This window comes from Brassica napus, chromosome C2 (genome assembly GCF_020379485.1).
Source record: "Brassica napus cultivar Da-Ae chromosome C2, Da-Ae, whole genome shotgun sequence".
NCBI lineage: Eukaryota > Viridiplantae > Streptophyta > Magnoliopsida > Brassicales > Brassicaceae > Brassica > Brassica napus.
The window spans coordinates 49,603,486-49,618,991 of NC_063445.1; the positions used below are offsets into that span (position 1 = coordinate 49,603,486).

The following is a 15,506-nucleotide window of genomic DNA, read 5'->3' on the forward strand; positions in this document are numbered from 1 at the left end:
TCTCTTGACATTAGTCGTAAAGCATTCTAAACTCATACCAGACAGTATGGTAGCTAGTTTACTCTGTAATACTAAGTGTGTTCCTCATAATGCTCGGTATGGTAGCTAGTTTACTCTGTAATACTAAATGTGTTCATCAGCCAATTGGATATATATATATATAAAAAAATATATATATATATATCTAAACACTGAAATTAGAATAATACACTGCCAAAATCTTTATGAAAACGCAATAAAAATGTAATGTTAAATTAAATTTAGGTTGATATTTCACTGTGTATAATTTTGTAACAATATGCATTACGTAAGTTTGAAAGAGAGTAATAACACACATTGATGACACTAACAAAATTCATTAGACATATATAATATGGTTATTTCACTATAATTTAATAAAAGGATTTAAAAAATAATGGTAATATGCTATTTGCTTGGACCGATTTTATAACCCGTGATTAGAGTGTTAATTTATGATAAACTAAACGTTGTTCATGTGATTTTTTTTTTAAACATACTCCATGATATACATTCATGCCAACACCTACTCATGTTGTCATCATAATGTCTGGCTGCGCGACCATTCAACATCTGCCATGCATTTTGTATGTATATATGACTATATAAACACATCATTGCTTATGCTATTACAAAAAAAAGAACACATTATTGCTTTGAATAAAAATGTGCGACATGGAACGGTGGTTATAACTTCTTAAAAAAATGGTGGTTATAACTTTCTTGAAATTATATTAATTAATAAGTATTAAATTTGCTAAATTAGGTTTCTTGGGTAATGAAAATCTCACTAACCCATTTACGGGATTCAAAAGTAACGTCTATGCAAATGGTATTCTTATCTATCAACTTGGCTTAATAATCTCATTACTAAACTCAATAAAACCAGACCACGTCAGTACTTTGTTGCCGTCAATCATGTGACTAATTAATTATCTCGTCATTTAAATTTGTAAAATGAACCCTTAAAGAGTATATAAAAGGATGAAAAGTTGACTTCGGTAGTATTCTGGAATTTCTAAGCACGTGACTCTATAATCATCAGTGACGTCATATAGATTCATAATAGTCATTAATATCAGTTATTTTTTACCTTCTGGAATAAATTAAGAGATCGGAATCAAAGCTTCTAGATATATCTTATAAAAGGAAAATTCAGATCGCCTGACGGCCATTAATGATTCATGAATTCCATAGGACATTTCTGCTGCTGTACTGCATACATTAATGTAATTAAAAAAATCCGGGCCACAATTTAAAAAATAATGATAACAATTCGCTTTCATAGTTTCATCATTGCAGGTTGTTTTTGTGTTACCTTTGCTTAAAATTCATTATTGTATTCATCTGTTCTTCTAAAAACAATAAGCTGTTATTTTATTTTATTTTTTAAAGAAGGAAGCTGTTAGTGTTAGATCATGATTATTGGGGGTTCTTAGAGTGGAATTCTTAGCGGAATATAAGAATCTACCTCTTAACTTTTAACTAAAAAAGTTAAGAACCGGCTGTTAAAACTCTTATTAGATGAAAAAACGAAGGAAGCTATTATTTTATATGTATAGATTTAAGTGTTTATAAAAGGAACTGTGGCAGAAGCTTTAAATTAAATAAAAATTTGGCGATCATTTGAAATGCCCTTTCAGAAACATATAGTAGAACATCAGACAAAATAACAATGATGATAGATCTGTAGAAAGCCGAAAAACCGGATCGAAAGAAACGATATAATATAAACGATGTTAAGGAAAATATATAGACGATTCAAAACCGTAACGAAAATGAAACCATGGAGTCGAGACGAATCTCTTTCCTTAACTCTTAATATTCGCTCCGTTAGTGCGACGGATCTGTACGAATATGAGTCCCAAGATAAAACCATGATAGGTTATCACGCGACACTCGTGAAGAACCTCTACGAACTATTGATCTACGAAGCACTCTCGAAACTATAGACTTACACTTTGGGATTTTTTTCTGTTGGTTTACGATATGAAAAAATGTTAAGAAATGAAGAAGGAGGAGAGTCGATATTTAAAGAGACAGAGAAGACCCACTTCCCGCAACAGCTGCTGCACGTGGGCGAGAATCTCGCGGAGATCGAGGGAAGTTGAGTTGCGAAACTTATTCCCCAAGACTCTCTCTTATCTCGTTTAAAACTTTCGAGAGGATAAAATGAATGACTTTTTATTTTCTACACAAACTACTTGTCGTTTTAAATAAAATAGCATCCTGTTTTTTTCCCGAAATGAATGGCAAAACGTTGAGTTTAACTTGGTCAAAAAAAAATCTTATTGGGCCGGAGTCCCTCTACCAAGACCCAAGCCCACGCCCACGCCGAGCCGGCCGGACGGCGCCGACGGTGCGCGCGTGAAGAGCCTTCCTCTCTCCATGAGTCGTTTACACCCTTATGTCATGGGAACATATCTAAACTACTCCCAGAAGCTTTTGTTCCCCGATGTGGGACAAGCTTATTCTTCTCTTCATTTAATCGATAAGGCCACTAATGGACCATTTCTTTTCACTGATTTACAATTATTTTTATAAGCCTTGGGCTTTAAATAATTGACCCAACAATCCTCCACATGAATAGAAATGACTCTAAACATATGCAGACTAAATGCAGACTCGATAGACTCTAAAAACTATACTTATTCTAATCCTGACTAGATTAGACAGATTTATCGAGAGTGTTTGCGAAAATTCACTGTGTTTGAGTTGGTGGCATTTTTAAGCCTTAAACCATTCATAGTTAATATATATTGGGTTTACTTTACCTGAAGGTGAACATGATGTCTTCAACCAACCAGTGTTTTATGTAGACCGAGACAACATGCATAACGCAACGTCATTTTCTTGTAGAACTTAGTTCTCTATTGTGTTCATTGTGGCCCTGAACTATTCCTGGTTTTCATGAGTGAACTTAGAGAATATAGCCTTGCATTCATTATCCTAGAAACGGCCCCATTTCACACTCATTAGGTAATTGACCATGGAAAGTATTGAGTAATACTCCGCTTTAGAAGCTATGGAACCATTAAAAGCTTATGCTTATCCTTCTCACATTCGTTAGCACTTTTATCATCTTAGGAGCTAGGAAGAAACTACTTTGTATCAAGTGTTTTGGTTAGATTCTGTTTGATTTTGTTTTCCCTTTGAACCTACGTCTTGGGATCTCCAGTCATGATAGGTACGGTTGCAATCAAGCATCATCATTTGTTATAGGCTTTAAACCCATTCCTTTTGATGATTTAGCAACAACATCTCGTGGCAAACCTTTTGTAAATGGATCCGCTAGGTTGTCAGCCGATTTGATGTAGTCTATTGTGATTACACCAGTTGAGATAAGTTGTACAATGGTTTTATGTCGTCTTCTGATGTGACGAGATTTACCATTGTAGAGATTACTTTGAGCCCGAGCTATAGCTGATTGACTATCACAATGTATGCGTATAGGTGGCACATGTTTTTCCCACATAGGAATATCTTCCAAAAAAATTCTAAGACATTCAGCTTCTTCTGCTGTTTTGTCTAAGGCTATGAACTCAGATTCCATGGTAGATCTGGCTAACACTGTTTGTTTGGTAGATTTCCATGATATTGATGCTCATCTTAGTGTAAAGACATATCCACTTGTGGATTTTGAGTTTTTAGAATCTGATATCCAGTTAGCATCACTGTATCCTTCTAAAACTGCTGGTTTTTTACCATAGTGAAGCCCAAAATCTTTGGTGTAGCGCAAGTAATTAAGTACTCTCGTTATAGCTTTCCAGTGTGTATGACCTGGATTACTTGTATATCGACTAAGTATGTTTACTGCATGCGCTATATCTGGTCTCGTACAATTAGTCAAGTACATGAGACTTCCGATCACACGTGCATACTCGTTTTGTGAAACCGCTTCACCTGAATTTTTTGTCAAGTGCATTTGGGGATCTAACGGAGTTTTTGCCGTACTTTTTGAGTAATTTTTAAATCTCTCTAATACTGTTTGAGCATAATGAGATTGAGTTAAAGTAATTCCGTTTGAATTTCTTGTGACGTTAACCCCGAGAATTACATCTGCTAATCTCAAGTCTTTCATCTCAAATGTCTCTTTGCGCATGTTCTTTGTTTGATTGATAATGTCTTTATTGCTTCCAATAATGAGCATATCATCTACATATAGACATAGCAAAACATAAGCATTTTTGGTTGTTTTCCAGTATATGCATTTGTCACATTCATTTATTTTGAAACCATTTAACATCGTTGTATTGTCAATTTTTTCGTGCCATTGTTTAGAAGCACGTTTAAGCCCATAAAGTGACTTCAAAAGTCGGCATACTTTGTCTTCATGTCTGGGAATGAAAAAACCTTCAGGTTGTTTCATGTAAATTTCCTCTTCTAAATCACCATTTAGAAAAGCGGTTTTTACATCAATTTGATGGATTTCTAGATCTTTTAAGGCTGCGATTGCTATCATCAGTCTTATTGATGTTATTCTCGTTACGGGAGAATATGTATCAAAATAGTCAAAGCCTTCCTTTTGTCAGAATCCTTAAACTACAAGCCTAGATTTGTATTTTTCACCACGTTTTCGTGTCATTATCCATCTATTTCCTAATGCTTTGCAACCATGTGGTAAATCTATTATGTATCATGTATAATTTTTTATGATAGAATCATATTCACTTCTTACAGCTTCGTTCCAAAATGGCTCTTCTGGTGAAGCCATGGCTTCTGCCAAAGTTTTTGGAACATTTTCTAAAAATGTCATTAAGAAATCTTCACCAAAAGATTTTTCCGTTAGAGCTCTTTTGCTTCTTCGAGGTTCATATTTTTCTTCATTTTCTGAAATATCATCTATAGAAATCTCGATGTTTGTCTCAGTTTCTGAGTCTTTGTCGTTGTCTCTTTATTTTCGAGTTCGTTTTGAACCTTTTTTTCCTTGTATGGAAAAATATTTCCGAAGAAAGATGTACCATAAATCGATACTCACTACTGTTATGTGCATATCTGATGAAGATGCAATCCACTGTTTTAGGTCAAATAGTGATATTTTTTGGTGGCGGTACCGCAACTTTTGCCAAGCACCCCCACACTTTGAGGTATTTATACGAAGATAAATTACCTTTCCATAATTCATATGGAGTTTTGCTTGTTACTTTGTGTGGAATTTTGTTGAGGATATAATTAGTGGTAAGCAACGCTTCCACCCACATGTTCTGGGGTAACCCAGATTCCTGCAACATTGCATTCATCATCACTTTTAGAGTTCGATTTTTGCATTCAGTAACTCCATTAGATTCTGATGAATAAGGAGCTGTAGTTTGATGGATTATTCCATGTTCTTTACATAATGCATTAAATGGACCATCATACTCGTCTCCTCTGTTGCTTCTAACTACTTTAATAGTTGTTTTAAGCTGATTTTCGACCTCGAGTTTAAATTCTTTGAATTTTTCTAAGGTTTCATCTTTGCTATGTAATAAATATACATAACAATATTTTGTACAATCATCTATGAAGGTCACAAAATATTTTTTCTCACCTCTAGTTTGTATGTATTTTAAATCACATAAATCAGTGTGAATTAAATCTAGAGGTTTATTTGCTCTTTCAACATGAGGTGATGACATTTTTGTGAGCTGATATCTTGCATATTTGCATTGTTTTAGTCATTAATTCTTGCACATGTTGAATCATTTAGATTAATATTTAGGCATCTTTAGGTTCCATATTGCATACATAAGTCTTTATTAGGTGTTGGAGCATCCTTTGGAGTTTTTGGAGGTATTTGGAGACATTTGGGCTCTTAAGGAGTAGAAAATGATCATCTTAGCGAAATGGGAATTTGAGCGTGGTTCTGAAGCGACCTGATGCACCCGCTTTAGACGATTGGAGTGTAGAGCGACCCACTGGAACGAGGTATGACACCCGCTCTGTACCAGAGCGACCTCTCGCAGCGAGGTAGCGTACCCGCTCTGGGCCCAACCTCTCGTCGATGACTTTCGAGAGCCGGAGCGACCAAGAAGGAGCAAGGTCATCAACCCGCGCGCAATATGAAGAAATGAATCAGAGAGCCGGAGTGACCTCTCGGAGCGAGGTGAGGCACCCGCTCTGGAAGCAGAGTGACCTGGTGGAGCAACTTCATCAACCCGCGCGCGTTTCTCTTCTTCTGATCGAAAATTTATGTTTTATTTGGGTCTTTCAAGTTGTTGGCTGAGCCCATTAGGTTTTAGAAGTCATATAAATACTCTCTAAACCTAATGTTAGGATCTTATCTTGTTTTCTATCTAATCAAAAGCCACTTTTGGGTGAAAGATCTAATCTTGATCATAATTTCTTATCTTTACTTGATTACTTTGTCCATTAATCATGTTTAGATTTGGATCAACTAATGATCTAGTGTCTACCATGATTATGAGTGAGTAGTGATCTTTGGATTCATGGGTTAGGATGATTTAGGATTATTAAATGATGATCTAGAATGTTTAGAGTAGATTAATGTGTTTCCATGCTTAATTGAGTGATCTTAATGCTAAGCTTGAGTTAGCCATTCTGGTTTAGAACTCTAGACATTTCATTGCCCGGAAGGTGTTACGAAATGTCCGAGCCAACTCATCAAGCTCTTAGCTTACCCTACCAAAGGGATTTGATGTTAGGGGAGTTAGGAAAGTTGAATGATCAATTCTTAATGATTGCTTGATTGACACACACTAAAGGAATTTGATGTTTGATCATGAGAGTAAATGAGCTTTTATCTTGGAAGAGAAATTGATTAGAATTGATATCTAGACTTAGGGGAATGTGTTGATTGAAACTTTGCCATTTTAGATTTAATCTTAGTCATCTGAAATCAAAATCCTATGCCCATGATTCCTCCTTATTCCAATTGATTGAAAGTTGATGTTTAGTTGCTTTAGAAACCTGTTAGATTGAATGAAACCACTCATCTTATTGATTGCATTTAACTTAATTGAAAACCTGAATTCTCTTTGATTCAAAACTCTTAGAAATGGATTGACATCTTAATTACTATGATGATTTGATTATTGGACCCTTGAAAAGTCCATTTCAAATTTGGCGCCGTTGCCAATTCTAAGTTGATTTTGACATTGAGATTTGGTTCTTGCTTGAGACTAAATCTTATTTTCTTATATATAGTTACTGATTCTCTTTCCTATCCTTTTGCATCTCAGGTGCATGAACTTGCGGAGCAGAGGCCCAACAGACCTAGTTCCAAGAGTTGGAGACATTAGAGCACTTGAAAGGGAGATTGCGAGGAGGAGAAGAGAAGAAGAGCAACATGCTCACTTAGACAGATTGGGGTTTGTGATGGATCAACATCAGAATCAACCTCAAGATGGAGAAGGTAATGGCCAAGGAGCTGACAACCTTGGCACCCATGATGAGCCCAATATCCATGGGCATAGAGCTGGCATTAGAGCACCAGCTCTGGAAAACAACAACTTTGAGATGAAATCAAGCTTGATAAACATGATCCAGAGCAACAAGTATCATGGTCTTTGCCTTAGAGGATCCACTAGACTACTTGGATAACTTTGATAAGCTGTGTGGAACAACAAAGATCAATGGTGTCTTTGAATATGCATTCAAGCTAAGGTTGTTTCCATTCTCTTTGGGAAACAAAGCTCACACATGGGAGAAGAGCCTTTCAAGAGATTCAATCACCACATGGAATGAGTGCAAGAAAGCTTTCCTCATCAAATTCTTCTCTACTTCAAGAACTACTAAGCTAAGGAATGAAATCTCTGGATTTCATCAAAGGAATCTTGAAGGCTTTGGAGAAGCATGAGAAAGGTTCAACAGCTACATCTCTCAATGTCCTCATCATGGCTTCAATATGGAGAGTTTGCTTAGTACTTTCTATAGAGGTGCTTCGCCTAAATTTAGAAGCCAATTTGATACACCTAGCAATGGTTTCTTCTTGAGGAGAACTGAAGCAGATGCTTTGGAGCTTGTAGAGAATATGGCTAAGAGTGATTCAGTCTACTGTGATGAGCATGATAGAAGCAACAGAGGCAGTGAAGGTGATGATACAAAAACAAAGAGAGAGCTGAAGGCTCTACAAGATAAGATGGATTTGCTTCTTTCGGATAGAGCCAAACAAGAGAAAGTAAACTTTGTTGGTGAGCAGAAACAAGAGGAGACAGTTGTGGTTCATGAAGTTGATGGTCTAGAAGGTCAAGAAGAGCTATGTTTTGTGAATGCTAATGGGACATGGTACAAGAAGGAGCCTAACTTTCAGTACAACAACTACCAACAAAAGCCCTTCTACAACAACCAACAAGGTGGTTGCCAAGCTAGGCAAAACTACTCTCAAATTTTCTCCTCCAAAGGAAATCAGTCTACACAAGGCCAAGCCGGTTCTTCTACTTCTGCTCCACAAGAGAGTAGCACTGACGCAATGTTGAAACAGATCTTGGAGTCCCAAACTAGAAGTGAGAAGCACATTGGATATAAGCTGAAGAACCTTCACACCAAAGTTGATGGAAGATACAATGACCTCAACAACAAGTTCCTACAACTCTCCTCTCACTTCAAGGCTTTGGAGAATCAGTTTGCCTCTATGCCTTCAACCTCCAAGCGTCCAATGGGATCTCTACCAGGAAAATTAGAGCAGAATCCCAAAGAGTATTGCAATGTTATCCTCTCTACTACTTCTTCTGAGATTGAGTTGAGTGATCATGAGAAAGAGGTAGATCAAATTGACAACTTCTTGTATGGAACATAATTTGTTTCCTAAGCTGCAGCACAGATTGTGGATAAGACTGAACACAAGGCTATGGAGAGGGTAAAGGCACAAGCTGGACTGAAGGTTGCAGCAGAGAATCTGAAGAGAGATGAGCACAAGGCTGAGAATCAAGTTGAAAGAGAGGCTGTGCAGAGGCTAAAGGAAGTAAAGTTGAAAGGAACCACTGAGGTTGAGCAGTCACCTTATGATAAGCTCTCATTTCCACAAAGGGTCCTCACCAAAGCTCAAAAGAAGGTGATCTCCAAGTTCATAAAGAACATGAGTGCTGTAGGAGTCAAGCTTCCAGAGATCTCACATATGCGTGATGCTCATGTTCAAATGATGCTCATCAGGGACATTCTAGCTCACAAAGAAGAAGTAGCAGAGCTTCTAGACATCTCTACTATGCAGCTTGATCCACCAGTCACACCAAAGTCCCTTCCCAAACTAGAAACCCAAGGGAAGTTCACCTTGTCTTGTTCCCTTGGTAAGTTCACACTTGATGATGCTCTTGTTGATTCTGGTGCAAGTGTGAATGTGATCTCAATGGAGATGGTGAAGAGTCTTGGGATTGAAAACATGGAACCAAACACATCCTTACTAATGTTTGGGGACTCCTTTTCTACAACTCCAATTGGTCTCATCAAGGACTTTCCTTTGAAGATTGGAGCTTGCACCATTCCTATTGACCTCATTGTTTTGAAGATGGCAACTGGGAAGAGAGTCCCATTGATCCTTGGAACACCATTTCTCACAACAGTAGGAGCTTGCATTGACTTTGCCAACAAAAAGGTCACACTCCTCAATATGAACAAAGTTGTCTCCTACCCAATCAAGTCTCCAATGATGAATGTTGAGTACTGTGGAACCATCACAAGTCGGCATACTTTGTCTTCCTGTCCGGGATTGACAAAACCTTCAGGTTGTTTCATGTAAATTTTTTCTTCTAAATCACCATTTAGAAAAGCGGTTTTTACATCAATTTGATGGATTTCTAGATCTCTTAAGGCTGCGATTGCTATCATTAGTCTTATTGATGTTATTCTCGTTACTGGAAAATATGTATCAAAATAGTCAAAGTCTTCCTTTTGTCAGAATCCTTAAACTACAAGCCTAGATTTGTATTTTTCACCACGTTTTCGTGTCATTATCCATCTATTTCCTAATGCTTTGCAACCATGTGGTAAATCTATTATGTATCATGTATAATTTTTTATGATAGAATCAAATTCACTTCTGACAGCTTCGTTCCAAAATGGCTCTTCTTGTGAAGCCATTGGTTCTGCCAAAGTTTTTGGAACATTTTCTACTAAAAATGTCATTAAGAAATCTTCACCAAAAGATATTTCCTTTAGAGCTCTTTTGCTTCTTCGAGGTTCATATTTTTCTTCATTTTCTCAAATATCATTTATAGAAATCTCGATGTTTGTCTCAGTTTCTGAGTCCTTGTCGTTGTCTCTTTCTTTTCGAGTTCGTTTTGAACCTTTTTTTTCCTTGTATGGAAAAATATTTCCTAAGAAAGATGTACCATAAATCGATACGCACTACTGTTATGTGCATATCCGATGAAGATGCAATCCACTGTTTTAGGTCAAATAGTGACATTTTTTTGTGGCGGTACCGCAACTTTTGCCAAGCACCCCCACACTTTGAGGTATTTATACGAAGATAAATTACCTTTCCATAATTCATATGGAGTTTTGCTAGTTACTTTGTGTGGAATTTTGTTGAGGATATAATTAGTGGTAAGTAACGCTTCCACCCACATGTTCTGGGGTAACCCAGATTTCTGCAACATTGCATTTATCATCTCTTTTAGAGTTCGATTTTTGCGTTCAGTAACTCCATTAGATTCTGATGAATAAGGAGCTGTAGTTTGATGGATTATTCTTTTTTTTTTTGATCAAACATAAATTCATTCCATAAAGAGGTTACTCTCCACCAACGGAGGTTACATTAAGCAACGCAAGGGCTGACTTAGCCGCCGAGTCAGCCTCAACGTTACTCAGACGAGGTACATAAGCAAAGGAGATTGCATCAAAATAAGAACTAAAGAAGTAGATATCAAACACAACACCAAACAATGCAGGCCTTGACTCTTTCTTTCTCAATAGCTTGATAAGATCGAGGGAATCAGACAAGATTAGAAGGGATTTAATGTTTCAAACGATGCGGTCATAACCACAAGACGAACTGCAAGTGCTTCAGCCATGAGCGCAGAAGAAAAAAACGAACGACCTTCACAGAGCCGAGGGAGAGACCGCGCTGAGGAATGTCCTGAGAAAACTCCACCCAGTCCACAGTTGTTGGAACCACTATCCCAAGCCGCATCAACGTGACATGTAACCGTGTTGGGGAAAGATGGAGGTTGTTGCAGGTAGCTCTCCATTCGCAAGGAACCGTGATACGCTTTTGACGTCACCATTACGAGAGCCTGAGCATCTTGCCACTCCCGGGCGTCATTAATGGACTTGATCAGAACCTCCATACTGGAGTAGACTTTATCTTCGAAGCATCGTTTGTTACGTGCTTTCCACAAATTCCAAAGGATCCAAGGCCACAGTGGCGCAGAGACCCTGGTTGGAGGGAGATTCTTAATGTTGGAACAGGACGAAACAAAGATCATCATTGAGGAAGACAAAGGGGGTTGGCCCCAGGTGTTGGAGCCAATTCCCACACTTCCTTAGCTATGGTGCAGAGAAGGAAAGTATTCAGATCATCCTCAACCCCATCACAGGTCTTACATGGGAAAGAATTGATGCCACGGGAAGCTAAATTGGCGCTGACCAGAATAGCCTTCTTGACCAACTTCCAAAGAAAATCCTTGATCTTAGGAGCTGTTTGAAAATTCCATATACTCTTTTTCCAGTCGAAGGGGATAGGTATGAAAGACGCCGCTCGTTCCCTTTCCATACCCGCTCCATACCCTGATCTAGTTGAGTAGGAGCCTGATTTCTCGAACAGCCATGCCACTTGATCCTCCGCAGTAGCAGAGCTCGTAATCAGTTTGAGTATAGCGTTTTCATACTGGGGCAATTTGTGTCTGATCTTTTCCAAGTCCCACCCATTAGTGAGTTTACACAGCAGATCACTAACTAAGAGATTAGAGGAGGATAGCCTATGGGGTCCAATAGGTACTAATGGAGCTTCACAGCTCAGCCATGGATCTTGCCACACTCTAATTTTCTCCCCATTCCCTACTGACCAACTGAGGCCCAATCGCAAAATTTCTCTACTCTGCCAAAATGCTCTTCCAGCCATGAGAGGCAGAAGAAGCCACAGGGCAGTCCATAAAGGTGGAGTCCCGCACATACTTTCCAAGGAGAACACGGGCGACGAGGGATTGAGGCTTAGATAGGATTCTCCAGCCTATCTTAGCCAGTAGTGCATCGTTTAACATCTCAATATCCCGAAACCCGAGACCTCCAGCGTGCTTCGGTTGAGTTAAGGTTGACCAAGCGACCCAACACATCTTCCTGTTAGACGGGTTCGCATCCCACCAGAATCTGGTTAATAGTGATTGAATCTGTTTGCACAGAGACTTCGGCAGCTTGAAGCAAGACATGGCATAGCAAGGTATAGCCGCCAAAACCGCCTTCAAGAGGACCTGTTTCCCCGCCCCAGATAGGAAGTTGGTAGACCAGTTGTGGGCGCGTTGTCTAATACGATCCAGAATGGCCGCAAATATGTCTCTTTTCTTCCTCCCGAACAGCTCCGGAAGGCCAAGATACTTCCCAAGTCCCCCTTCAGCCTCAATAGACAAAATGGTTTTAACTCGTCTTTTAACCTCAGGAGGGGTCTTCGCAGAAAAAGTTATGGCCGACTTCGCGAAATTAATCCGCTGACCAGAGAGAGCCTCGTAGCGTTGTAGGATGTTTAGGAGGGTATTGACACTAGTCGGGTTTGATTTGCAGAAGAACATAGTGTCATCGGCAAACAGCAAGTGATTGATAGCCGGGCTAGCTCGAGATACACGAACCCCATACAAAGTCCCATCGAGAAGAGCCTTATCACATAGTGCACACAAGACCTCGGTGCATAAGATGAAAATATACGGTGAAAGCGGATCACCTTGACGTATACCACGTGACGGATTGACAGCTCCTTGTGGAGACCCGTTAACAAGGAAGGTATATGAAACAGACTTAATGCAACTCATAACCCAAGAGAGACCCATTGTTGATCAAAGCCAAGCTGCAGCAGCACTGCTCGAACAAAGCCCCATTCCATGCGATCATATGCTTTACTCATGTCCGTTTTCACGGCCATAGAGCAATATTTCTTGGCCTCTGAGGTTCGCAGGTAATGTAACGTTTCATGAGTAATTAGGACGTTATCTCCTATTGCCCTACCAGCAACAAAGGCGGACTGCGAGACTGAGATTAGGTCCGGCAACAATGGCCTGGGTCGGTGAGAAAGGATCTTCGCGATGATCTTATAGTGCGTGTTACAAAGCGCAATGGGCCTGTAATCAACAACCCGTCGCGGTCCTGATCCTTTCGGAATGGGTCGAATGTTAGATTCATTCTGTTGCGGGTGCAAATAGCCAGACGCGAAGAACTGTGTGATGTCTCTCACTACATCTGCCTTTATGATATGCCAATAAGCTTGATAAAATTTGGCCGAAAAACCATCCGGACCCGGGGCCTTTCCACCGTTGATTGACAAAACTGCAGCATGGATCTCTGATTCTCTCGGTAGAGCAGTGAGGGAGCGGTTCATTTCCTCGGTGACTCGCGGAGACAGGATGTTCTGAATCTCTGAGAAGTCTCCATCTCCCACCGTACTAAAGATGTCCCTAAAGTAGGCCGCTATAACGGAGACAAGCTGTGGTTCCTCAAAGACCTCCTTCCCTTCGTCGTTTTCGATCACCGATAAGGTATTCATCATCCTTCTCTGGCGTGTAATGGCATGAAAGAAACCAGTGTTACGGTCTCCACTTCTCAGCCACATAATCCTGCTCCTTTGTAACCAGAAAAGCTCCTCCTCTTTATAAGCCTCCCGCAGAGTGTCTGTTAACACACCGATCAGAGCGGGGTCTGGAACAGCGGCTGAGAGAGCCCTCTCAAGAGCTTCCTGGTTCTGGTTGATAACCATGTTATGCTTTAAGTTCTGCTCTTTCGCCCATCTGATGATACTGCGTCTACATGCATTGAGCTTAGCGATAACTGATTCCAGGGGATCATGATTCCACGCCTCTTCTACCAGTGCCTCGACCTCTTCCTTCTCTGTTAATGTTCTATCAAAGCGGAATACTCCTCTCTTCTTAGGCATAGCCCCATTAAAATAAGTCACCAGAGGCCTATGGTCTGAGCCTTCAAAACGTAGGTATCTACACCTTCCCATGGGGTATTGCTCGCTCCAAGAGCAGTTAGTAAGAGAGCGATCAAGTCTAGAGCGGATGAAATGAGTATATCGATTTCCTCTCCACGACAGATGATTCCCGGAATGTTTAAGGTTCCAAAGACCATTTTGAGAGACAAAGGACCTGAACGCGGTAAAAGAACCCTCCCAACGGGCAGGTCCGCCAACCTTCTCGGAGTTATCGAGTATTTCATTAAAGTCACCCGTGAGCATCCACGGATCTTCCCGATTTGCGCCTACATCATTCAGTTTGGCCCAAAAGGCTGCTCTGTTCTCAGCGGCTGGCGCTCCATATACGAAGGTAATGTAAGATGTTACTCCTTTAAAGGAGATCTTTGTATCGATCAAGTTAGGTGCAGACTCTAGGACCGTTAAGTCTACTTCTTCTTTCCATAAGAGAGATAAACCACCACTCAGACCCACCAGCGGTACTGAGAAGTAGTTGGGGAACTGGAAAGCTTTAGTCTTCTTCTTTATGAATTCATCAGAGTTCTTGGTTTCCATAAGAAAAGTTACGTCAGGGACAATCCTTTTGTGAATCTCCCGTAACCGTCGAATTGTCAAGACGCTCCCCATGCCCTGACAATTCCAACTCAAAACCGCTAAGGAAGAGGAGGGGGAGGAGGCCGGAAATCCGTCCCCCTAGCCCTGGTCGTAGCTCTTATAGTTGCACTTGGACCAGCCTTATCACAAGGTAGAGAAGGTGCCCTCTCGACGCATTGCTTCTTACGCGGGGGGTTAACTGAACGGGCCACGTTGGTTTTCCTCACCTTAACTCCTTTTAATGGGCTTCTGGCCACAACCCGCTTCCTAGGGGCTGTTGTTTTAGATACCTTCCGTTTACCGGTTGTTTTAATGTTGAAGTTGAGGACCGGAGGTGGAGAGGTATCTCTTGCAGATATAGAAGCGCTGGGGTCACTAACACCTCCCAGACGTAATGCCACAGGAATGCGCGAGCTCTGGCCACCGTCAGTAGCGCTCGCATGGAAAGGGCTGATATGTTCCTGTCCTGCAGACCCATCGTACATAATCTCCACCTCTTGGAGTCTCGCCGAGTCAAAACTAGCAGGCCCACGGGTAGGAGGGGCGTTACCTGGGCTTGATCTACCAATACGTGCCAGAACAGATCTTCTTTCACTAGAGTTAGCAAGAGAGACGCCCCCTGAACCCCCTGCCTCTGGAGGAAAGTCAAGTCGTTCTCGGAGGTTACGTGGGGAAGGGGTATGAGATGACAATGAGCGAGAAGGCCCAATTGGATTTGATAAGGGGTCAATAGGAACATCCTGGTTTTGAACCTTGACTCCACTAGATAAGACCCTAGAGTCCTCTCGAATAGATCTTCTGCTCTCTCTTGGAGGCGAGCGATGAAAGAATGAACCATGGTAGT

General features: G+C 40.3%; 1 non-coding gene across 1 annotated transcript; it reads right to left on the reverse strand.

The window, feature by feature from the left end:
- Window positions 1-7,753: 7,753 nt before the first annotated feature.
- Window positions 7,754-7,860, reverse strand: LOC125582643. The gene has a single exon (XR_007320100.1). It is a non-coding gene; the product is annotated as a small nucleolar RNA R71 (small nucleolar RNA).
- Window positions 7,861-15,506: the final 7,646 nt, after the last annotated feature.